Genomic DNA, 26,942 nt, shown 5'->3' on the forward strand with positions numbered 1-26,942 from the left:
CAACTGTCTCTGGTTTCTATATCTTGCATTGTTTTTCTGCAGAACCTCAAAAAAGGGAATTTTTCATCAAATTACAAACACACACACATACACACACACACACACACACACACACACACACACACACACACACACACACACACACACACACACACACACACACACACACACACCCACAGTCCTTAGCAGAATTTTCTTCAGAATTTGCCACTGTAACTTACATACTCCCAGGCTGTGCATTTAGCAACTATGTAAGGGGACTAGGAGTAGTACATAAAGGAAATTATGCATTGTGAATCCATTGAGATTCTAGTTAAACTGGATTTCTGTAAATCATTCCTTTCAGACTTAGACTTAACCTCAGTTTTCAGGAATATTTAATACTCGTGTGCACATGCATACGTGCGATCACTCATGTACAAATGTGTAGCAACTAACACTGTCTGCTTTCTAGTGCAGAGAATTAGAAGTTATACAAAATGGTACCTACTTTTTTCTGTGTTGCACTTGCTGCTGTTCTACTGATAAGGAAGAGAGCTGCATTGCAAATCATGATGTGGTAGATCATACCCATCAGAACTGTAATGGTAGACAGGCAGATGGTAGAGCATACCCATCAGAACTTTAATGGTAGACAGGCAGATGGTAGAGCATATCCATCAGAACTGTAATGGTAGACAGGCAGGTGGTAGATCATACCCATCAGAACTGTAATGGTAGACAGGCAGATGGTAGAGCATACCCATCAGAACTTTAATGGTAGACAGGCAGATGGCAGTAATGCAAGAGAATATGGCAGCAAATAGAAGATAACTACAGCAGTCAGTTCCAACAGCATATATACAAGCATCAAGCCCTACTCCTTGCCAGGTGGCCGCACACCTATGTCATTTGGTGAACTGTGTAAATATTTTTACTGTTTTTTATTTATTTTCTTTATTTATAATGCTTATAATTCTTACTGTGATCATTAACAAACAGCTTAATAGTTTTCTAGCATGGTTCTTTACAGATTTTACAGATTTAGGACAATATGCAGTTTTAAAACAATTATTTTAAGGTGTTGTACACCTGTGCATGTAATATTGGAATGAGGTTTATTGTATTGCAGTAATATTTTATGAATAATGTTTGTATTTAATGCTGGATCCAGCACTAGGAAACTTAGGTAGCTGTCTGGGACACATGCTTTCTGGCGAGCCTGGACACAGCTTATTAATTTAAAAAATATAAAAAAGTTTTCCTGCTTTACTTGGCATCCACATCCTGTTTGGTGCTTTTAGCCAATGGGACTGGAGAAAGCACTTTTCTGGCATGGTGCATGATTTAAGTTCACAGCAGAACAGGCAGAGAGCACATAATTGATGTATTTACTTGTTGAAGGTACAATCATGCATTTCTTTAATAATGGAGCCATGAGCTACAGAATTGCATTTCTACTATAGCATTTTGATTTGCTTTTGCAGGTTAGAAGCTGGCACAACAGAGAGTGCAGCAGGTGCAAGCAGGACTTTTTTTAAGAATGGAGCTATGAGGTACAGAAGTGTATGTGCAGCAGATTTACTTTTGCAGGATAGGGACAGGTATACCAGAGAGTGGAACAAAGAGCTGCAGGAGTTTGTGTGTAGCGGATTTGGAATACTAGATGGACAACAGAGTACAGCAGGTATTAACAGAGCTACAGAATTGTGTATGGAAAGAGCTACAACATTTTGTTGGATTTTACTTGTGTGTGTGTGTGTGTGTGTGTGTGTGTGTGTGTGTGTGTGTGTGTGTGTGTGTGTGTGTGTGTGTGTGTGTGTGTGTGTGTGTGCATGTGTGATTGTGTTGTGTTGTTCAGGTTCGTACCCTGTCCCTTAACTACAGGAGGTAAGAACACTAGTGTACACTACACCAACTGACAGATTTTTTTTTTGTTGTAAATCTCTGGAGATCAGTGTTGGACATTAATGTTTCACAGTTTTAATGGTTCACAAAGTGCATGTTAATACAAAATGTATTGTTTAGTTAACTTTTTAAGTGATTTAGAGTAATCTGCTCTGTTTTGCAGAACGTCTAATTTTGTATCATATTAATGTCCCATCATTGAGCAAGTCAGTTAAGCAGACAGCTTTGGGTAACTTGCACTTTGGGCTAGGCTCTACAATTGTCCTTTGGACTGAAAGCCTAGTAACTATCTATGAACCAGAGTAGTTATGGTGCAAAGGAAGGAAACTGATTGTAATAAACAAGACCATAATCATATGAGCTGTGTTGTTTGGATGTCATCCTTGGTTTCCTCATTCTGTCTGTTTATCATTTAGTTAAGACTAAACTAGTTATCATGAAGTCTGAGTGTAATGTTAATAATTTAACTATGAATACATTTTTAATTCTTTTTGTTTTCTGCAGACACACAGGTGAAAAATGCACTGTTTGTGCTATAACAGTTGGTGTAGCACCCAGTGCAGATGACTAAGGATATGAGTAATTAAAGAGCTGCTTCCTATAGTACATGGTTTGATTTCTTGAGCTGTCACTTGTCTTCTGTGTCACTCTGTCAAGTTAGTTCACTAAACAGTACACCTGGGCTGCTCCTGAAAAGTGACACTTGTTTTCATTGGGCTGTTTCAGGCTGTTACCAAATGCATTCTGTAATTGTCTTTTGAATTCTTGCACTCTTCACAGAGATGCTCAGTACTTCACTATATGCTATTTAAATGAGAAACCAAGCAAGCCTCTCATAGTTTATTGATTTGCCAGATGTACTTTCACTAAATGTGAGTTTCAGGGGAAGAGAAGAGGGTTTTGTTTAGAAAATTGCTGTTGGCGTTTTTTTCCCTGTAAAATTTGAAATGAGTTTTAATGAAATACAAATCTCGGTAATAGTTGTGAAATTAAAGAGAAAACAGTACAGTAGAGAATCGATTATCCGAATGTCAATTATCTGAAACATCAGTTGTTTGGGTAGGAAAAGTCATAAAGTCTCAATGTGTAAACATATGTATTAGCTTGTGCATGTTTTTTGAACTTGTAGCCTGCTTGTGTGTGTGAAAAATATTATTGTCCACTGGACTTGCTGAATGGTTGAAAAGTGTATTCCCTGAGTGCAGAAAAACAAGATTTTAGAAGTTTTTTATCCAGTTCAATATATGTTTGATTATCTGAACTACCCTTGGTCCCAATTAGTGCGGATAATTGACTCTCGACTGTATGTAAACTGACAGGTTTGAACAGTGTTTAGCAATTGGAGAGGGACAGCCAAGTAATGTGATATTGGATTGGCAAGTGTTTGCCTGATTCACGGGCCCCATTTGTCTACAATCTAGCTCTGTTGATCCTGGAGGTGTATATTGCAACAATATTGTTATTGTCAATTTTTTTGCAACAGGCATCTGAGAAGGATGAAGTCAACAATATAGCTGTAATAGATCGGTTTGGGTGAAGTCTCTGGATATAAATGACTGACTGATTTGCTGATCTGATAAAGATAAAGTCATAAGTCTGTGTTAATGTGCATTTGTTTAACATGAATTGGAGTACTTTATTATCACCGTTTTTATCAAAATCTGACATAAAAAGTGCACAGTCAAAAAAATGGAAATAATTATTGAGTACCAATATTGTTGGACTATAATCATAACAGTTTGAATAACCTTATATGTTTGAATTGTTCTGAAATAGGTACTTTTGTAATTATTGGGTTCAAAACTGCAAATTTAAAACTCACTGCTGTGTTAAACAAGCAATATCACTATATTAAATGAAATATAATTTAATGCAATCTTAAAGGTGAAGCAAAGAACACATATATTTATGCATGGTCCTAAAATGTGCAAGGATCCCATGGTTTGAAAACAGCCTGCGGCTCAAATTACACTTAATCGGCCACTGACCTGATGCATTTTCAATGAATGTGAGTTTCAATGCACTTTCAATGAATGCAAGCTTTAAGGGAAGAAAAGTTCACTGTTGCTCATGCTAGGTGTGTTTTGAATGTAAGACTGTTTTGTTTAATAAATGGCCATCAGTATTTATGCTACAAAATTTGAGAAGTTGCAGCCAAAATTTCTGATGAGTAAAAGTAAACAAGAAAATAGTATGTACACTGACACGTTTGAACAGTGTTTATTTTAATTGGGGAGAGACAGCCAAGTAATGGGACAGTGGAATGGCTGGGTGAGGAGAAAGGGCTGGTCCTTCACCCTGTCTGTGGCCCCATATGACATTGATCTCACTCTATATGTATTATGATGATGTCCCTCCTCTGGGCCAGTGATCAAGGAGCTTCAGTCCTCACCACTAATACCAGTGGAGAAAGTTCACTGAGAGAAAAATAGGCACACACAGTATTTTCAGACACAGCTCTCTGCACCATGTACAATTTCTCTTAAGAGCACACAGGAAATATACACTCCAATCCTGGGCTGGGCTTCCACTCCAGGCCCCAAATAAGACTCCACACTGACCACTACAGAGCTAAGTCCTTAGCTGGATGTTCTAAGCCAAGTCCTCCACCACCCTTTCTGTGAACTCAGTACTCTCAGTGTCCCTGCTCAAAGTAGCTGTCACATACACTCTCTTTTGAGATTGGATCTTCACACACACACACCTGGGAAAGGCTACCTCCACCCACACTGTAAGATAGATTCACTGTCACCAGAGCACCTAAAGTCAACTACTTTTAGGCTCTTACAAGAGTCCCTAATTACACTTATTAAAATTAATATTTATACAAATGGTAGTATTAACCAAGCAGCAAGACATTAAGGAATGTGGAGCCATAGTGCCACTAAATAAATGCAAGTATTCTCAAAGATTAAATATTTTCTAAAAGACCAACCACTCTGAAAGGTTTAGATATATTTAATTTGTTTGTGTCTTTTAGATATATTTAATAATAAATAATAAAAAGAGAACATGAAAATACTGAATATCTATTAACAATAAACACCAGAGCTCCAACCACAGGAAATAAAAAAAAAAAAAAAAAAAAAAAAACAATATGGAAGGGAAGTCTCAGACACACAGAAACAACATTTAGCTAATCTCACTATATTTTTCTAACTGAATGAAGAATTGCTGTTTCCTAGTTACTTACTATAGCAAAGCAAGATGAAAGTGGACGGGTGTCTTTGTCAGGTCCCAAAAAACAGAGTGCACTTATCACATCTCCCACTAGTATTCAAATATAATTTTAGTGCTGGCTACAGAATGATATCACATCTGGTCACGTGACCATGTGTTTCCCACATGACCCCCTCACTAGAAAATGAGCCAGGATCTGGCACTAATGTGTCACAATATAAACACAGAACTTTAGCTAAGGGTTATTACAGCATCTGGAAACTGTAAAACAATTCCAACACCTCCACCCTTCCTGCAGAAACTAACAAGCATTTTTTGGCACCCCAGGGTAGCAATTAGTTCACCACTAAGGACATCAGAGCAAGACCCTAGTCCAGGCTTTTCACAGACATTGTGTCTATAGCTGTATTCAGATCTGTGAGATAAAATCTTTGTGGGCTAAACCAAGTCATTTAATTTCAGGCTGTTTTTTTTTTCCTAAGGTTAGCTGGGCTGAGCATAACCTCTTCCCTTCTAGTATCCTCTGTTAAAATATATACATTTCATCAGTTACAACAATACAGTCTCTCAAACATGTATATTTCTTTTCTGTCCAGCAGGACCCACTGCTGATACATTTTTTGTAAAACCAGCAACTTTACAAATACATTTTTAACACAAGCATCTGTACACATCAGTTTGATATTCAAATAACTTATGTTCCACATGCACTACCCTACTCTCCCTGGCACAGCTGGCAGTACCTTACATCATCACATCTATAATTCTGACTTCTGTTGCTATTCACCATGTGCAAATATATATAACTTGCTCCATGTAATGTCTGACTTTTTGACACAGGAACTTATAGTAGGACAAATGTCTACAGAGTTATTCCTGCTGCCTGCATTTCATCAATTTCTACCATGCAACGAGGCTGACAGAAGAAAATATAGTAGTACCTGCAGCTTGTGTATAAAACCAAAAAAAAAATGGGACATTCCTTTTAACCTCTAAGCACAAGAAATTTAGACAAAGTCTAAAATAATGAAGGGGCAAAGGCCAAACAATAGAGATAGCATTTAAGTATTGCTTTTATTAACTTAGCCACTAGAATGACATGATTTCTGTTAGCTTGCATTTTCTCAAACTCAAATGTATGTCATTATTTACTGACATTAATCCTCTGTGATTTGCCAGAAAAATTACAAATTTTATGAAGAACAGACCAAAAATATGATGCAAAAATCTGGACATTTGAGATGTGTGAAGTGGGGCTCCTCACACTTCATTTTTGACTTTGTACTATCAATGGCCTAAAAATACTGATCTGCCTGCTGTGTGTGCACCACCACCACCATTAATGTGTCATGGCAACAGTCTGGGCTGTTCAGGTGGTTGGGTTTAAAGAATAACTTTGATGTCCTTGTGTTATAGATATGAAAGACAGACCAAAGTGAAGAGCAATATATTGCACATATAATTTTATAATCACCTTTTAGAATGTTTCCAAGATACTTTCTGTCCTACATGGAACACTGATGTAATCAGTATTCAATGCAGTGTGGAGCTGATAAAAACTGAAGACATTTTTCCTAATCCTTAGAAAGTGAAGGAGAATCTGACTGGTCTTACTGCCCTGGGAAGATGCTACATGAGAAGAGACATATGACAAGGAGGAGCTCAGCCCATTTTAATCACTGAACTCTCCAGTATGAATCTAGTCCCACATTCATGTCTGAGATTACATCAGTGTTCCATGTAGGACAGACAGTATCTTGGAAACAATCTAAAATGTATTAATGCATTCAGTTCATTCTACAATTTGAAAAATTGTATTACAAATGTACTTTCTGTAACATCTGGTATATATGGAAGCAATTCTATTTTGAATCTGTTGGGGAAAAAAATATTTTTATTTAGAATGGCTAAATTGAATGCTGAATTTATGGGCATGCTATTTAATGAAACTGTTGCTGCTTTGATATGAAATTATATCACCACAGTAGTCAGGAAATCCTTCTACATGGCACACCTAATCACAAAAGGTTTCTCATTCAGGAAAAAAAAGGTCATTGTTCCCCTCTACTCGTCAATCATTAGACCCATTATAGAGTACAGCGCCCCTTTTGGTATGTACCTCACAAGACATCTACAACAATTGGAAAGGTCGCAGAAATACCTCACAAAGAGGATTACCGGCCTCAAACAGATGTCCTATGTAGACTGTCTCAAAAAACTCCAGCTTTACTCTATCACATATCACCTACACAGAGGCGATCTCTGCCTAACATACAAAGCTATGTCAAACCCAAGGCTCTTGGACATGCTCCACTTAAAGAAATCCCAATCCGTCTGAGCTATATGCTCTAGGGACCTAAACCTTGTCACCACAATAAACAGAACATGCTGGAGGGATAGAATCCTGTCCCAAAGACTTCCCATACTCTGGAACAAACTACCTATCTATATCAAGCACAGCTCCTCATTAGTACTCTTCAAGAAAAATCTTGATATTGGATGGGAAATAGGAAATTCACCCCAGTGATCACCTCTGTGGCTTTGCTCGACAGGGGCACAGAGAAATCATTTTCTTGGGTGGCGAAAGCCAGGGTACCATTTTGGCTAGGCTTCTATAGGCCCTAGGGCTGATAGCCTAGTATCTACCTATGAACCTATGCACGTATATGCTTTAGTACATTGGTAGTGTAAACAAAGAAAATGCAAGAGGGACATCACTCAAGCCCTATGGTTTTCACATACTTTACAGTAACACCACACAACATAAACCTATGAAACTGTGACTGAGGACTTAACCTCAGACAGATACTAACTGAATTCTGAGTCCTGTTTTGGTATTTCCTTTGTTGTCCCTAGTTGTACCAGGTGACCATGATGAGGAGCAAGGACGAACTAATGGATACTGAGAGCCGGACAACAAACTGCTATGACACTAGTCAGCATGTGGTAGAACCGCCACCATTTTCCCTGTTGACCACTTCAGAATACATTCATATGTATCTCAGAGAGTCATACTCAAGGCATATATTTTGCTGGACAAAATTTGTAGCCATTTACCAGGAAATACCAACTGGACAAAGCCCCTTTTCAGTGAAGCTTGAGGAGAAGAGCTCAACAGATACACAGTAACTAAGAATTGCTAGATATAATATAGTATTACAAAATTTAAGGAAGAAAGAAAATACATTTCTAAAGTGAAATATAGCCAATGACATCATCTTGATGAGAGAAAGTGGATGTTAATATAATTCTGCCTATGTGTCGGTTATAGCTGTACAGTAAGGGCAGAGGTAGTTGCGGCAACTCATATGTACAACGGCTTTAGTAATAGCTAAAAACCTTTGCCTTGTCTCATTGTCAGCTCATTTCATCATCAAATTTGTTAGCAGTGCTATCATCCTTTAAATAACACTTTCATGATCACTGCTCATTTTCAACAAAACACATACTTTCAGACCATACTTTGGATCCATCAGTAGCTACATTAGACTACAAATTAATGAGATGACCATCTTTACACTTATAGCTTCATAGGTGTTTACTAAGCTAATGACCACAACGGCCTTTAAAAGCTTAACCATGCATCCCAAATGTCTGACTTATTCTGTGCTACAGCAAAAACAGAAATATGATGCTAATTCAGGTGCCTCTATTCTGCAGAATTTTAAAGCCTCTAGCTCTGTTTGCCCGGACTTAATAGCCTCTTCTTGGACTTACAGACATTACGACTGGCAGATGATTCAGTATAAAATATTCTGTATTATGGATTTTGCTATTCCTTTTGCATTGTTGCTTAATGAAAAATATGTGCTTAGTTAACACTGTTTGCTTTATCTTATTTTATGCTCACATTCTTAAGACCATTTCCTAAGCTTCCAGTTTTCTTTCAGTAAATGCCTCCACCCTTCCTGGAACTATTTTAAGGCTTTTGGTGACTCTTTACTGTTCCTCCTCTAGGAATTTCCAGAAAGTACAGTTGTGTACACATCATAAATGTAGATTTTCAAGTGTATTCACTGTTGCAGTCATCACACTTGGGTTATCTGCCTGCAGGTAGCCCTCAGTCGGCCCAAATACCAGAGTCTTGGGATTTCTGCATTGGATGCTGTCTCCTCTTCCATGACGTTAGGTCGTCAGGGGTATAAAACTTGCAGCTGATGCCATTACATCAGTTTTTCTTGCCCCAGATGTCAGGAGCCCCCAAAATAGGAAGGAATTACAAGGTGTGGAACACCTCCAGTAAAAAGTAAATACCATTGCCATAAGATATGGCCAAAAAAGAGGATAGGTAGAAAGTATAGAAAAGTCAGGGGCCGGGGGGGGTGGGGGGGGGGTAACCAGGACTCCAACAGTGAATACACTCGAACATCTACATTTATGGTAAGTGTGCACAACTGTACTATGTTCTTCATGTTTCACTGTTGCAGTCATCACACTTGGGTTTATTCCCAAAGCTGAGGAAGGGTGGAGGCAGTCAAGAAGTATTAGGGCTGGCTAGCAGGCCTTGTAAGACTGCAGTAGCAAATCCAGCTAGGTAAGTGGTAATGCTTGGTGAAGATGTGTACTGAACTCCAGGTTGCAGCTTTCAGGATGTCCCTGGTAGGGACTCTCCTGAGAAATGCTGTAGAGGTTGAGGTAGCCCTAGTGGAATGGGTTCTGATCCCCTGTGGGATAGGCTTTCCATGGTGCTTGTAGCAGAAATGGATGCAGTGTGCTATCCATTTGAAGATGGTTTGTTTTGAAATGGCCTTGCCCTCTGCCCCTGTAGCAAAGCTGACTAACAGCTGGTCAATTTTCTGAACGGTTTAGTCCTGTCAAGGTAGAACCTAAGCTGTCTGTGCATGTCCAAGGAGTGCAGGATCCTTTTCCCTTTATTCTGAGGATTAAGAAAAAATGTTGGTAAATGGATGGATTGGTTTAAAGCCACACTGGATACCACCTTGGGCATAAATGATGGGTTAGTCTTGAGGGAAATCCTGTCCGCATGGAAGATAATGAAGGGTTCCACAGCCATAAGGGCCTGTAACTCAGACACTCTTCTTGCTGAAGTGATGGCTAGAAGTAAGGCTGTTTTCCAAGAGAGAAATTTTAACTCTGCTGTAGCAGCAGTCTCAAAAGAGGGAAGCATGAGCTTCTCTAGTACAAAGTTAAGGTCCCAGGCAGGAGTGGGAGCTCTCCTTGGGGGTCTTAAATTGTTAGCTCCTTTCAGGAACTGTTTGACCAGAGGGTGAGAGAAGAGGGGCGGCTTAGTATTGTAATGAGCTGAGATGGCAGAGGCATGAATCTTAATGGATGAGAAGGATAGGCCTTTGTGGAGCAGCTCTGCTAGATAATCTAGGATTTGAGGTAAGGTGGGCATGGCTGTGTCCTTTCCCTGAGACTGGCTTCAAGAACAGTATCTTTTCCACTTTTCTGAATAGGATTTCCTAGCACTATGCCTCCTGGCCTCAAGGATGACATCCAGCACCTGTTTGCTGAGGGTTGCTGGCGATGTGTTCAGGGAATAAGCCAGGCTGCTAGGTTCAGGGTTTGCAGCTGGGGATGCATAATCTGGCCCTCCTGCTGGGACAGGTGCCAGGGTGACACTGTTGTCAGACTGCGTAAAAGTGGGTACCAGTGCTGGCGTGGCCAGTCTGGTGCAATAAAGATTGTCTCTGGCCTGTCCTGTTTGATCTTGAGTAGTAATTTCAAGAGGAGGGGCAGATAGGGAAAGGCATAGATTGAGAGGATTTCACATGTAAAGGATAGGAAATCCACTTTCCCTGCTTGGCTGCAGGGAGTTCTGGTGCAAAATTTGCTCAATTGATGGTTCTGGGGGGAAGCAAAGAGGTCCACCTCTGGTGCCCGCCACCTGTGGATTAGAAGCTTGAATGAATTGGGTTCCAATTTCCACTCATGCGGATCCATTAGATTTCTGCTTAAGTTGTCTGCCAGTGAATTTTGTTTGCCTAGCAGGAAGTGAACTTGCAGGTGCACTTGGTTGCTCAAGGCTGTATTCCTCAGAGTCATGGCTAACCTGCAGAGTGGGTAGGAATGAGTTCCTCCCTGCTTGTTTATGTACCACATGACTGTGGTGTTGTCTGTCTTTATCAAGAGTTGTCCTGGACAGATAAGGTATTTGAAGGCTGTCAGTGCATTCTGTAGAGCTAACATTTATTTTTGATTGATATGCAGGTGCATTTGTCCAGGGCTCCATTTGCCTTGAATGCATTTGCCTGCCATGTGAGCCCCTTATGCATAGCCTGATGCATCTGTTATCAGGGTTTGGGTGGTGGGGGGTTGAGTGAAAGGGAGTCCCTTGTTGTGGTTGCAGGCCTCTGCCCATCAAAGGAACTCTGTCCTTAGACAAGGAATGATTGGTATCACTGTTTCCAGGTCCTGAGAATGTGGACACCAGAGACTTTTTAAGTACCATTGAAGTTTCTTCATATGCAGTCTTGCATATGGAATTAGGTGAATGCATGAGGCCATGAACCTTAGGGCTTGCAGTATTTTTCTTGCAGATAGCTGGGTTTGGGTAGCCAGTAGTTTGAAGTAATTTGTCAAATAAACCTGCTTTTCTGGAGTGAGGAATGCCATCTGGGAAGTTATGTTCAAGCTTGCTCCCAGGAATACAATTTCTTGGCTGGGTACCAGATGTGATTTCTTTTCATTGATGGTATACCCCAGAGAAGTTAGGAGTCTCTTTACAAATATCAGGTGCTGAAGTAGCAATTCCTGACTGTCTGCCTGAATCAGGCACTCATCCAAGTATGGGTAAATTTGAATGTTTCTCTGCCTGCAGTATGCAATGGCTGGAGCCAGGCACTTTGTGAATACCCTGGGCGCAGTAGATAAGCCAAAGGGAAGTGCAGAGAACTGATATTGAGCCTGCCCTGAAACGTAGATATTTCCTGCAAGTTTCCGTTATAGGGATGTGCAGATAAGCTTCTTTTAAGTCTAGGGTGACCAGCCAGGAGTCCTTGGATAGCATAGGCAGCAGCTGTTGGAGGGTAAGCATTTTAAACTTTGGTACCACCAGGAAGGTGTTGACAATTGACAGATCCAGGATAGGGCACCAAGAGTTTTCTTTTCTGGGCACCAGAAACAGTCTGGAGTAGAAACCCTGTCCCTTTTGCTCTGTTTAAACAGGTTGATTAGCCCTGATGCTGAGAAGGGAAAGTACTTGCTTTTGTTCCTCTGCCCACTGGTTTGGGGGAAGGTCTGGGAATCCGCTTGGGGTTGGCAGTGAATGGAAGTAGAATCTGTATTCCTGGGATACAATGTTTAAGACCCAATGGTCCTGGGTAATGTATTCCCAGTTTTTTGCATGTAGGGCAAGTTTTCCTCCTAGGGGTGCAATTACTTGGGCATGGCTGGGAAGGCTGCAGGAGAAGTAAATGTGAACTTTTTCCATAAGAGGGTGGCTCACCACTCCCTCTTTTTGGGGTGGGAGCACTCCATTGTTTAGATCAGTGTATACCCTGAGACTGTAGTCTTTGTGGTCTGTTGCCCCTGGGTTTGGACTGAGAAGGCCTGGGAGGGACTGGAAAGGACCACCTTTTTGAAGGCCAATGCCTACTGAATCTAGGTGGCTGCACCTGTAAGAAATCTTTAACAGTTTGCATAGATTTACCTTTTTCCTTCATCTTTTTAAGAACTTATTCTGCTTTTGTGCCAAACAAACATTCTTGATTTAATGGAGCATCTAGTAATTTTGCTTTGACGTGGTCTGGCAAGATTTGTTCCTTCAGCCAAGCATGCCTTCTCAGAACAGACCCAGTGACAGCAGCCCTGCAAGATGCTTTTAAGGCATCAACACCACTCTGCAAAGTATGTTTAGCAACTTGGTTTGCAGAATGCATTAACTCTTGTAAATCTTTATTTTCTGCGCCATCAGGAATCAACAAAATTTTTTGTTTAATTAGTTCCATAATATGCTGCTGGTACTTCAACATGTGAAACTGGCAATTTAAAGCCTTGATGGCAAGATTTGCAGAGGTATATACCTTCTTACCCCATCTGTCTAAAGCCCTAGAATCCCTGTCCGAAGGGGTAGGGTTTTTGGCTGTAGTAGCCTTAATACCTTTAGGTACCTGGGAAATGGTCTCTGGATCCGCAGTAGGATTTTTAAAGAGAAATTTGTGAGAGTCTGGTACTTTGTTGTACCTGTCTGGCTTTCTAGGAGCTGGAGGTAAAGTATCAGGGGTAAGACTAGATTCCAGGAAGACATCATCTACAATATCCAGGACAGGGGGTATAGCTAGAGGCATGTACTGAGGCAAGTCTAAAAATTCCCAGAGTCTCTTTTTTGACTGAGGGTAGTCCTGGCATTGCCAGTGGAAATGTTTTCTTAGGGTGTGCAAGGTTTCACCGAAAGAAAAGTCCTCTGGAGGGGAGGCAGAGGGAATGGAATCCTCTGCATCTGAATCCTCATAGGTGGATAAGGGTATGTCCTAGTAATCAGAGTGGTCAGAGTCATCGGACTCGTGGTCTGTAGAATCAGAAGGAAAATTAATTCTTTGTCTTTTAGAGTGGGGAGGCTGGCTTCCCCTAATAAAACTAATAAGGTCTTCATCCATTCTTTTTGTTTCTGAGGCATGGAAGCTTGAGAATGCGCTTTGGTCGTCGCTTTCCTAGACGTAGTGTGAACTCTGGGCCTGAGAAAATTCGGCAGATTTAGTCAAAAATGAAGTAGTCGGTTTAATATGAACATTAGAAGCCCTGAATATACCCTCAGAAGCTGGTGCTCGCACAGCAGCTCTGGACCCACCCAAGGTAGAGACGTCCATAGTCGAAGAAGCATCTCGTGGCGTACCGAACTCCGAATGGGTCTCAGTAGAGGCCTGCAAATCTGTAGAAGTGGGTATCAGGGGCTGCAAAAGCGACTCACTGAGTACTGGTGAACTGGCGACTAGCTTAACGGAAGCGTCATCGACAGTTTTGGACCTATGCGGTCTGTCTCTGTCTTTATCCTCACGTTTTTTCAGAAGATCAGTAGTTGGATGGCTTAACAAAGCCATTTTGTAATATGGAGAATGAGAGTGAAAGAATTTATTGACAAAGATAGCCCAACGATGAATAGTCCAGACATTGAGCAAGGCACAAAACTGACAGCTAGGAACATCGTGGTCTGGGCCTAAACAGGTGACACAGTAAAAATGAAAATCTCTTTGAGGTATTTGCTTTCCACAGGCAAGACAATTGTTAAATTTTTCTGACATCGGTTAGAGCAAGAAAAAAGGATCCCCAACGGGGTACTTAGCTTTAGAAGACTTCAGGTTTAAAACTCGAAAAATGAAAATTTCAGGTAGCACTTGTGAACTGCTTCTGCATCGCACTCCCGCACAGCAAGAAAAGCTGATTTAATGGCATCATCTGCATGTTTTATACCTCTGATGACCTGATGTTATGGAAGAGGCGACAGCATCCGATGCAGAAATCCCAAGACTCTGGTATTCAGGCCGACTGAGGGCTACCTGCAGGCAGATAACCCAAGTGTGATGACTGTAAGGTTTACCCTTAGATGTGCGTATTGCACACAGGCAAACAGATATTGTGCGAAGGCAGTCTGCAAGATTTGCAAACGCCGAACGGAAAAAGGTTCGAATGTGCAATGAGCGAATGCACAGTGAGATTCGCTCATTGCACATTCAACATTCTGGGGTGGATTGCACTATAGTGGGGATCGGGAAATGGTTCCTTTCCCCTCTGTAGTGTGATCTCAGAGTTAGAATAATAAAGTAGGGGGGTGTGGGGGTTGCAGGGGGGGGGGCTTTCCCCCCTGCTTTACACTTAGGTTTTTTTTTGTTCGAGATTAATGTTCGAAAAACAGCAAATCTGCTTTTTAATTTGCTGTTTTTCGAACATTATAAATTGTCGACGTTTTCACTTTCGTCATTTCGAGTCGCTCATATGAGCACTCAAACCACTGTGATTTGCATTTTTAAAGGTAAACCGACTGTAACAGTGAAACACGAAGAACATCCTCTGGTGACTCCTTCTAATTCATTGATAGCTTATTCAAATCTGTGTTCGGTGTGGCTTCTCATTCATGACAGTCACCCCCTTGTACACTGTCATTTGGTTGTCTTACTGCATGGATCCTTGTGCTGATCTTCTGAGTCCATGCCTGCAATCTCATGATTTTTTTCCTATTATTCAGAGTGAAATTTTCATATACTTTTTTTTTTTAAATTAGTACCAGACTGAAAGTTACTCATCTATTCAGCAGTGTATGATAAAAGAAATCCATGTTAGGAAAAATAAACTCTGCATACAATGGGTGATTAGAACCCTTCTTTGCTCTTTTTTACTTGTTCTAGTTCTGACAATTGACACACTGACTTTATTTTCTTCATCATCCTATAGTCATAGTGTTGTGCTTCCCCCAACATCATTTACTGACAGTACCATTAAGCTGTGCTTGCTAAAGGCTGAAAAAAAAAAACAAACAAAAAAACTCAAACACATTCACAATGAATACACCTGCATGTATATTTGCATAAAAAAGATCTATTGCTAGTTCTCATGCTCATTCTGGCAGTATACTTGCAGATGAGTATTCAGCTTAGCTTGGTTCCAAAAACATTTCATCATACACAGACACACACACACACACAAATGCGCATACACATACACACACACACACACACACAAACACACACACACACACACACATGTGCACACACGCACACACACACACACACACACACACACACACACACACACACACACACACACACACACACACACACACACACTTTGCTTTTTGCCAATCCCAAGTCTGCATATGTTTCTCAACTTGTGCTTACATTTCTGTAATAGACACTATGCTTCTGTGCTGGTATGGATGATGGGGGTTCTGTTATATATTTTCTTTTCTAGTCTGCTACTTGCTTTCTTGTTCTGATGTTTTATCTCATATATTGGTATAGATAAAAAAAAAAATCACATGAGGCAGATGTCTCTGTTCCATGTAGTTTTGCAAACTCTATTTGGGAATGGAAAAAATACAAATGTCTTACAGGTTTCCTACTTCAGAAGGCAAGTAGCAAGAATCATCCCAACTACACACAAAGTCTCTCCTGGGTAGCATTCCCTTCCAGGCAGTTCAACCAATGGCTTTTCCAATGTCTTTTAGAAGCAGTTATTTCTCTCATATTATGTTCCGTCTGTACCGAGTGACAAACGCAAATTCTTCCTCTGTACTGAGAGGCTAACTTTTCTTTATACATAATATGTTCCCCTTGTATAGAAAGGCCACATTTTCTTTATAAATAAAATTACACTATCTACACTGAGACCCAAATTGCTCTGATTAGGTAGGGCTAGGACCCTGTCATTTAGTCCCCTCTCAGCACATTTTTCTAATCAAAGGACTGTTATAGGCACAAATTAAAAAAATATACATTCTTATGTTGTCATGAAGTTTTACACAGTCCAAACCTGCCAGTAAAATAATAACTAATCAGCCCTGAATGCCACCATGGAGAAGACATGCTGATGTGATTTTTTTTCTTGGAAATCTAATCTTTGCCTATAATTCACCGTGAAGGCCAACCTAATGAAATTGCAATACTCTAGTCTGTCTTATCAGATCCCAGTTCCATACACTTACAATTAAAGTAGCGAGAAATGCTGCTAAGTTTGAAAACCCTCATAAATAATGGCAGTTACTTTGTTTTTTTGGAGTGACATTTGCATATTGGATTCTACATGTGTTACACCACCTCTGAAAATTTCTTACAAAAAGACAGAGAAATAGCTGAGAAAATATACCTTTTATTTTTTAAGTGAAATTTTGTGTTTTTTTTTTTTCTTTTAGTTTCTGGTCCTGTCTTTATTCTTTGAGTCAGCCAGAGTGCCTTATTTCCTGGTTGCTCAAAGTTCTTACAAGGCATGGCCACAGGGAAGAGATTGATCACAGCTTTATATAGCAACAAGTTGTCAGAGAGTTGTGAATTTTGAGCCTGAATAACTTTATGATCTCAGTGGGTGTGAAATAATGGAAAAATAAAACTTATTGTGTATGTAATCCTTGGCAAAAGACTTTCAGATGTGTTAGGCAAAATGATACAATAGCAAGGAAGATAAATTCCTAAAGAAAGTATATTGAGATTTCATTCAGCCCCAACGTGATGTACGCTGTAACTGACGAGGGATAGAAATGCTGTAGAGTGGGTCAAACTGACTCACAATGCTTATGAAAGTAGGGAGATAATTCTTTGGCAGTGAGACTCAATTCAGGAAAAGGAAATGCTATGCTTAGGGCGTGCTTGTCCATTTTATTAGGTCTGTTTTTTTGGAGTTGGTAATAATACATGTTAAATGGACCAGATAAAGCTTGATACACTACAAAGAAGATCACTTTGGTTGTAACTCTTATAATGCATTATATTTATTTTTTTGTAGTTATTTATACATTTGTTAATTGGATAATTGCAAAGTTCTGAAGACTATTTTCAGACTATTCTCTACTATCAAGATTCATTTTTCGGTATACGTCTCATGTCTGTTATAATTGGAGATGTGATCATAATCGTGTATGTTATTCACCTTTATTATAGTAGAATATCTATCTTTTTTATATATAAGTGGACTGCAGTTGGTCCAAGATATCTTTGTTCAACATCACTTTAGTTCACTGCTTATGGTTGACTAAGTAGATGGTCGACAGGTGTGTGAGACTGCACAGATGTTCATCGTGCATTACAGCTGCAGTAATCACATATGGGTTTTCAGCCGGCAGGCGGTCCCTCGGTCGGCCGAATTCCAAAGTCTTGGTCTGGCGTCGGTTGTTGTCGCGTACTCTTCTGACGTCAGGAAGGCTAGAGTATAAAAGACACAGCCGACGCCATCTTCTTCAGTCTTTTTGCCGCTGGTGCCCGGCAGAAGCAGTTCGCAAGTGCCGGTCGGCCAGCTCCTGAATTACGAAAAATTTGGAACGAAGTCTTCATTAAAGCTAAGTACCCCGTTGGGGAATCTTTTCTTGCCTCAGACCGATGTCAGAAAAAGTTAATAATTGTATTTCTTGTGGGAAGCAAATACCGCATAAGGATTTCCATTCCCTTTGCATACCTTGTTTGGGCCCAGACCACGACGTCTCGGGCTGCCGCTTTTGTGCTACCTTCAATAAGCACTATCAAGCGTCGGAGTTCGCCCAACACTATTTTGGCAAAGCGTTTAATTATAAAATGTCGTCGGATACTCCGACTACCGCTATGTCTAGAAAACGCAAAGAAAAGGACCGTCAGTCGAGAACCGGTCTCCACCGACACCACGAAACAAGCTCCACGTGGTCCGTTCTCAGTGAGACGCCTTTGCAGTCCCTGACTACCGGCGACACTCCTTGGCGGGGTCTTCTGTACCTGAGACGCTGGTTCTTGGCCCTATCCCAGACTACAACGAAGCCCCTGCTCATGCCGAGCCTACCAATGTGGATAGATCTACATCCACCCATGGTGTATTTAGGCCTTCATCATCTTTCTCTATCAAGGCCTTCACTAGAAAAGCCAAATCAGCCAAGCAACTTACTAGGCCTGCTACACAAGGCCCAAGCCCTGGGCCCACGCCTAAGAAGCACATGCTTAAAATGGCTGAAGACCTCATCACTCTTATCAGAGGCTCCCAGGCCCCTCTGGACAAGAGACCCAGAGTAGAGGAGGATTCCCCTACTTCTGACCAAGAATCCATTTTATCAGAACATTCTGATGCTGAAGAACACTCTTATTCACCTTTCGAGGATTCGGATGCAGAGCAGTCTATTCCTTCTGTATCCCCCCCTGAGGATTTTTCCTTTGGGGAAACCTTACACTCTTTGAGAGAGCACTTCCACTGGGAAGGTCAAGACTTTTCAGACTCCAAGAAAAGGCTTAGGGAATTTCTCTGGTTACCTCAGCATAGACCTTTGGCTATTCCTCCTGTTTTGGAGGTATTGGATGATGTATACTCGGAGGCCTGCCTTAATCCTGATTCTCTGCCTCCTGCACCAGTTAAGCCGGATAGGTATTACAGAGTACCTAACTCTCATCAGTTCCTCTACAAAGGCCATAATGCAGACCCTGAAACTATTTCTCAAGGCCCTAAAGGAATTAAGGCCTCCACGGCCAAGAATCCACTTCCTGGAAAGGGAATCTAGATCTCTAGAAAGGTGGGGTAAGAAGGTTTACACCTCGGCCACCCTAGCCATGAGGGCCTTAAACTGCCAGTTTCATATGATTAAATATCAACAATTTCTGTTATCACAACTAAAGACAAAAATGTCACAGCCTGAACAACCAGATTTAAAAGAGTTGCAGGATATGAATGTCACAAACCCTGAACAAATTTTAATTGTTTAGCAACTTGGTTTGCAGAATGCATTAACTCTTGTAAATCTTTATTTTCTGCATCAGGAATCAACAATTTTTGTTTAATTAGTTCCATAATATGCTGCTGGTACTTCAACATGTGAAACTGGCAATTTAAACCCTTTGATGGCAAGATTTGCAGAGGTATATACCTTCTTACCCCATCTGTCTAAAGCCCTAGAATCCCTGTCCGAAGGGTAGGGTTTTGGCTGTAGTAGCCTTAATACCTTTAGGTACCTGGGAAATGGTCTCTGGATCCAGTAGGATTTTTAAAGAGAAATTTGTGAGAGTCTGGTAGCTTGTTGCACCTGTCAGGCTTTGTAGGGCCTCGAGGTAAAGTATCACGGGTAAGACTAGATTCCAAGAAGACATCATCTACAATATCCAGGACAGGGGTATAGCTAGAGGCCTGTGCTGAGGCAAGTCTAAAATTCCCAGAGTCTCTTTTGACTGAGGGTAGTCCTGGCATTGCCAGTGGAAATGTTTTCTTAGGGTGTGCAAGGTTTCACCGAAAGAAAAGTCCTCTGGAGGGGAGGCAGAGGGAATGGAATCCTCTGCATCTGAATCCTCATAGGTGGATAAGGGTATGTCCTAGTAATCAGAGTGGTCAGAGTCATCGGACGCGTGGTCTGTAGAATCAGAAGGAAAATTAATTCTTTGTCTTTTAGAGGGGGGAGGCTGGCTTCCCCTAATTAAACTAATAAGGTCTTCATCCATTCTAAGCATTTGTTTCTGAGGCATGGGAGCTTGAGAATGCGCTTTGGTCGTCGCTTTCCTAGACGTAGTGTGAACTCTGGGCCTGAGAAAATTCGGTAGATTTAGTCAAAAATGAAGTAGTCGGTTTAATATGAACATTAGAAGCCCTGAATACACCCTCAGAAGCTGGTGCTCGCACAGCAGCTCTGGATCCATCCAAGGTAGAGACGTCCATAGTCGAAGAAGCATCTCGTGGCGTACCGAACTCCGAATGGGTCTCAGTAGAGGCCTGCAAATCTGTAGAAGTGGGTATCAGGGGCTGCAAAAGCGACTCACTGAGTACTGGTGAACTGGCGACTAGCTTAACGGAAGCGTCATCGACAGTTTTGGACCTATGCGGTCTGTCTCTGTCTTTATCCTCACGTTTTTTCAGAAGATCAGTAGTTGGATGGCTTAACAAAGCCATTTTGTAATATGGAGAATGAGAGTGAAAGAATTTATTGACAAAGATAGCCCATGAATAGTCCAGACATTGAGCAAGGCAGAAAACTGACAGCTAGGAACATCGTGGTCTGGGCCTAAACAGGTGACACAGTAAAAATGAAAATCTCTTTGAGGTATTTGCTTTCCACAGGCAAGACAATTGTTAAATTTTTCTGACATCGGTTAGAGCAAGAAAAAGGATCTAGCAGGTACTTAGCTTTAGAAGACTTCAGGTTTAAAACTCGAAAATTAAAATTTCAGGTAGCACTTGTGAACTGCTTCTGCATCGCACTCCCGCAAGAAAAGCTGATTTAATGGCATCATCTGCATGTTTTATACCTCTGATGACCTGATGTTATGGAAGAGGCGACAGCATCCGATGCAGAAATCCCAAGACTCTGGTATTCAGGGACTGAGGGCTACCTGCAGGCAGATAACCCAAGTGTGATGACTGTAAGGTTTACCTTAGATGTGCGTATTGACAGGCAAACAGATATTGTCGAAGGCAGTCTGCAAGATTTAAGCGACGGAAAAAGGTTCGAATGTGCAATGGCGAATGCACAGTGAGATTCGCTCATTGCACATTCAACATTCTGGGTGGATTGCACTATAGTGGGATGGAAATGGTTCCTTTCCCTCTGAGTGTGATCTCAGAGTTAGAATAATAAAGTAGGGTGTGGGGTTGCAGGGGGCTTTCCCCTGCTTTACACTTAGTTTTTGTTGAGATTAATGTTCAAAACAGCAAATCTGCTTTTAATTTGCTGTTTTGAACATTAAAATGTCGACGTTTCATTTTCGTCATTTCAATTGAATGAGCACTCAAACCACTGTGATTTGCATTTTTAAAGGTAAACCACTGTAACAGTGAAACGAAGAACATCCTCTGGTGACTCCTTCTAATTCATTGATAGCTTATTCAAATCTGTGTTCGGTGTGGCTTCTCATTCATGACAGTCACCCCCTTGTACACTGTCATTTGGTTGTCTTACTGCATGGATCCTTGTGCTGATCTTCTGAGTCCATGCCTGCAATCTCATGATTTTTTTCCTATTATTCAGAGTGAAATTTTCATATACTTTTTTTTTTTTTAAATTAGTACCAGACTGAAAGTTACTCATCTATTCAGCAGTGTATGATAAAAGAAATCCATGTTAGGAAAAATAAACTCTGCATACAATGGGTGATTAGAACCCTTCTTTGCTCTTTTTTACTTGTTCTAGTTCTGACAATTGACACACTGACTTTATTTTCTTCATCATCCTATAGTCATAGTGTTGTGCTTAACATCATTTACTACAGTACCATTAAGCTGTGCTTGCTAAAGGCTGAAAAAACAAACAAAACTCAAACACATTAAATGAATACACCTGCATGTATATTTGCATAAAAGATCTAGTGTTCTCATGTCATTCTGGTATACTTGCAGATAGTATTCAGCTTAGCTTGGTTCCAAAAACATTTCATCATACACAGACACACACACACAAATCCCATACACATACACACACACACACACACACAAATGCGCATACACATACACACACACAGGTGCAAACACACACACACACATGCACACACGCACACACACATGCACACACACACACACACACACACACACACACACACTTTGCTTTTTGCCAATCCCAAGTCTGCATATGTTTCTCAGCTTGTGCTTACATTTCTGTAATAGACACTATGCTTCTGTGCTGGTATGGATGATGGGGGTTCTGCTATATATTTTCTTTTCTAGTCTGCTACTTGCTTTCTTGTTCTGATGTTTTATCTCATATATTGGTATAGATAAAAAAAAAATCACATGAGGCAGATGTCTCTGTTCCATGTAGTTTTGCAAACTCTATTTGGGAATGGAAAAAATACAAATGTCTTACAGGTTTCCTACTTCAGAAGGCAAGTAGCAAGAATCTCCACAACTGCACACAAAGTCTCTCCTGGGTAGCATTCCCTTCCAGGCAGTTCAACCAATGGCTTTTCCAATGTCTTTTAGAAGCAGTTATTTCTCTCTTATGTTCCGTCTGCGTGACAAGCAAATTCTTCCTCTGTACTAAGAGGCTAACTTTTCTTTATACATAATATGTTCCCCTTGTATAGAAAGGCCACATTTTCTTTATAAATAAAATTACACTATCTACACTGAGACCCAAATTGCTCTGATTAGGTAGGGCTAGGACCCTGTCATTTAGTCCCCTCTCAGCACATTTTTCTAATCAAAGGACTATTATAGGCACAAATTAAAAAAATATACATTCTTATGTTGTCATGAAGTTTTACACAGTCCAAACCTGCCAGTAAAATAATAACTAATCAGCCGTGAATGCCACCATGGAGAAGACATGCTGATGTGATTTTTTTTCTTGGAAATCTAATCTTTGCCTATAATTCACCGTGAAGGCCAACCTAATGAAATTGCAATACTCTAGTCTGTCTTATCAGATCCCAGTTCCATACACTTACAATTAAAGTAGTGAGAAATGCTGCTAAGTTTGAAAACCCTCATAAATAATGGCAGTTACTTTGTTTTTTTGGAGTGACATTTGCATATTGGATTCTACATGTGTTACACCACCTCTGAAAATTTCTTACAAAAAGACAGAGAAATAGCTGAGAAAATATACCTTTTATTTTTTAAGTGAAATTTTGTGTTTTTTTTTTTTCTTTTAGTTTCTGGTCCTGTCTTTATTCTTTGAGTCAGCCAGAGTGCCTTATTTCCTGGTTGCTCAAAGTTCTTACAAAACATGGCCACAGGGAAGAGATTGATCACAGCTTTATATAGCAACAAGTTGTCAGAGAGTTGTGAATTTTGAGCCTGAATAACTTTATGATCTCAGTGGGTGTGAAATAATGGAAAAATAAAACTTATTGTATGTAATCCTTGGCAAAGACTTTCAGATGTGTTAGGCAAAATGATACAATAGCAAGGAAGATAAATTCCTAAAGAAAGTATATTGAGATTTCATTCAGCCCAACGTGATAGCGCTGTAACTGACGAGGATAGAAATGCTGTAGAGTGGGTCAAACTGACTCACAATGCTTATAAGTAGGAGATAATTCTTTGGCAGTGAGACTCAATTCAGGAAAAGAATTTATGCTTAGGGCGTGCTTGTCCATTTTATTAGGTCTGTTTTTGGAGTTGGTAATAATACATGTTAAATGGACCAGATAAAGCTTGATACACTACAAAGAAGATCACTTTGGTTGTAACTCTTATAATGCATTATATTTATTTTTTTGTAGTTATTTATACATTTGTTAATTGGATAATTGCAAAGTTCTGAAGACTATTTTCAGACTATTCTCTACTATCAAGATTCATTTTTATCGTCTCATGTCTGTTATAATTGGAGATGTGATCATAATCGTGTATGTTATTCACCTTTATTATAGTAGAATATCTATCTTTTTTATATATAAGTGGACTGCAGTTGGTCCAAGATATCTTTGTTCAACATCACTTTAGTTCACTGCTTATGGTTGACTAAGTAGATGGTCGACAGGTGTGTGAGACTGCACAGATGTTCATCGTGCATTACAGCTGCAGTAATCACATATGGGTTTTCAGCCGCAGGCGGTCCCTCGCTCGCCGCAATTCCAAAGTCTTGGTCTGGCGTCGGTTGTTGTCGCGTACTCTTCTGGCGTCAGGAAGGCTGAGTATAAAAGACACAGCCGACGCCATCTTCAGTTTTTTTGCCGGTGCGGCAGAAGCAGTTCGCAAGTCCCGGTCGGCCAGCTCCTGAATTACGAAAAATTTGGAACCAAGTCTTCATTAAAGCTAAGTACCCGTTGGGAATCTTTTCTTGCCTCAGACCGATGTCAGAAAAAGTTAATAATTGTATTTCTTGTGGGAAGCAAATACCGCATAAGGATTTCCATTCCTTTGCATACCTTGTTTGGGCCCAGACCACGGCGTCTCGGGCTGCGCTTTGTGCTACCTTCAATAACGCACTATCAAGCGTCGGGAGTTCCAGCACTATTTTGGTAAAGCGTTTAATTATAAAATGTCGCGGATACTCCGACTACCGCTATGTCTAAAACGCAAAGAAAAGGACCGTCAGTCGAGAACCGGTCTCCACCGACACCAGCAAACAAGCTCCACGTGGTCCGGTTCTCAGTGAGACGCCTTTGCAGTCCCTGACTACCGGCGACACTCCTTGGCGGGTCTTCTGTACCTGAGACCGCTGGTTCTTGCCCTATCCCAGACTACAACAAGCCCCTGCTCATGCCGAGCCTACCAATGTGGATAGATCTACATCCACCCATGGTGTATTTAGGCCTTCATCATCTTTCTCTATCAAGGCCTTCACTAAAGCCAAATCAGCCAAGCAACTTACTAGGCCTGCTACACAAGGCCCAAGACCTGGGCCCACGCCTAAGAAGCACATGCTTAAAATGGCTGAAGACCTCATCACTCTTATCAGAGGCTCCCAGGCCCCTCTGGACAAGAGACCCAGAGTAGAGGAGGATTCCCCTACTTCTGACCAAGAATCCATTTTATCAGAACATTCTGATGCTGAAGAACACTCTTATTCACCTTTGAGGATTCGGATGCAGAGCAGTCTATTCCTTCTGTATCCCCCTGAGGATTTTTCCTTTGGGAAACCTTACACTCTTTGAGAGAGCACTTCCACTGGGAAGGTCAAGACTTTTCAGACTCCAAGAAAAGGCTTAGGAATTTCTCTGGTTACCTCAGCATAGACCTTGGCTATTCCTCCTGTTTTGGAGGTATTGGATGATGTATACTGGAGGCCTGCCTTAATCCTGATTCTCTGCCTCCTGCACCAGTTAAGCCGGATAGGTATTACAGAGTACCTAACTCTCATCAGTTCCTCTACAAAGGCCATAATGCAGACCCTGAAACTATTTCTCAAGGCCCTAAAGGAATTAAGGCCTCCACGGCCAAGAATCCACTTCCTGCGGAAAGGGAATCTAGATCTCTAGAAAGGTGGGGTAAGAAGGTTTACCTCGGCCACCCTAGCCATGAGGGCCTTAAACTGCCAGTTTCATATGATTAAATATCAACAATTTCTGTTATCACAATTAAAGACCAAAATGTCACAGCCTGAACAACCAGATTTAAAAGAGTTGCAGGATATGATGCATAGTGCTGAACAAGTGGGTAAGCACACCTTACAATGTGGTTATGATGCCCTAGAGGCCTCCAGCAGATCGGCGCTACCGGATCAGTCATTCGCAGACATGCATGGCTAAGGGAACAAAATCTACCAGACCAGGTGAAAGCAAAAATTCTGGATGCACCTTTACATAAGGATGTTCTTTTTGGTGCTAATGCTGAGGATATATTACGTAAAATGGAAGAAAAAGCAAAATCTATGCAAACTGTCAAAGCTTTCTTACAGGTTCAGCCACCAAGGTTCAGCAGGAATTGGCCTTCTAAAAACTGGTCCTTTCCAACCACTGACAAGACCCAAAGAGGCAGATACAGACGCGGAAGGGGCAGAGGACAACCCCAAGGGTCCTACAGAGGCAGACAATGGCAATCACCAACACCAAGAGGTGGTGGCGCAGTGCACACAGTACAGAAAGCAGACTCAATGACTCCCTCATTCCATGCCAAGCAAATTCAACTGGCAGCACCTTTGGGAGGAAAACTGGCACTATTTGCAAACAATTGGCATATTGTCACAACAGACAAATGGATTCTGGACATAATAAACAGAGGCTACAAATTCAATTTCACACTCTTCCAAAATGAGAGGCATGCCAAACCTACCACAAAATCAAAGGGTAGAGGCACAACTACAAATTGCAAAGCTCCTAAACATGAGGGCTATACAAAAGGTACCTACGCACCAACAAGCACAAGGTTTTTATTCAAGGCTTTTCTGGTGCCAAGAAAAGGAAGCGACTGGAGACCCATTCTGGACTTATCCATTCTAAACACATTTCTTCTCTCAAAATTCAAGATGCTCACATTACAGCAACTCCTTCCCATGCTGGGCAAGGGGTTTTGGCTGGTAACATTGGACCTCAAGGAGGCATACCTGCATGTCCCAATCAGACAAAGTTGCAGAAGATACCTCAGATTTCTTGCAGGTTCAAACCACTATCAATTCTCTTCATCGCCCTTTTGCTTAGCTACTGCCCAGAGTATTCACCAAGTGCCTGGCATCAGTGATTGCATACTGCAGACTTCAAGGGATACAAATTTACCCTTATCTGGACGACTGCCTGATCCAAGCGGACAGCAAACACATACTTCTGAAACATCTGGCATATGTGACACGCTTACTGCTTTCTCTGGGATACACCATCAACAAGGAGAAATCAAAGCTAACACCATCTCAGAAAATAACCTTCCTGGGTGCCAACTTGGACACAAACACCCAGATG

Source organism: Protopterus annectens, chromosome 8.part0, assembly GCF_019279795.1.
Source record: "Protopterus annectens isolate FY-2018-M chromosome 8.part0, PAN1.0, whole genome shotgun sequence".
In the NCBI taxonomy this organism is placed as follows: domain Eukaryota; kingdom Metazoa; phylum Chordata; order Ceratodontiformes; family Protopteridae; genus Protopterus; species Protopterus annectens.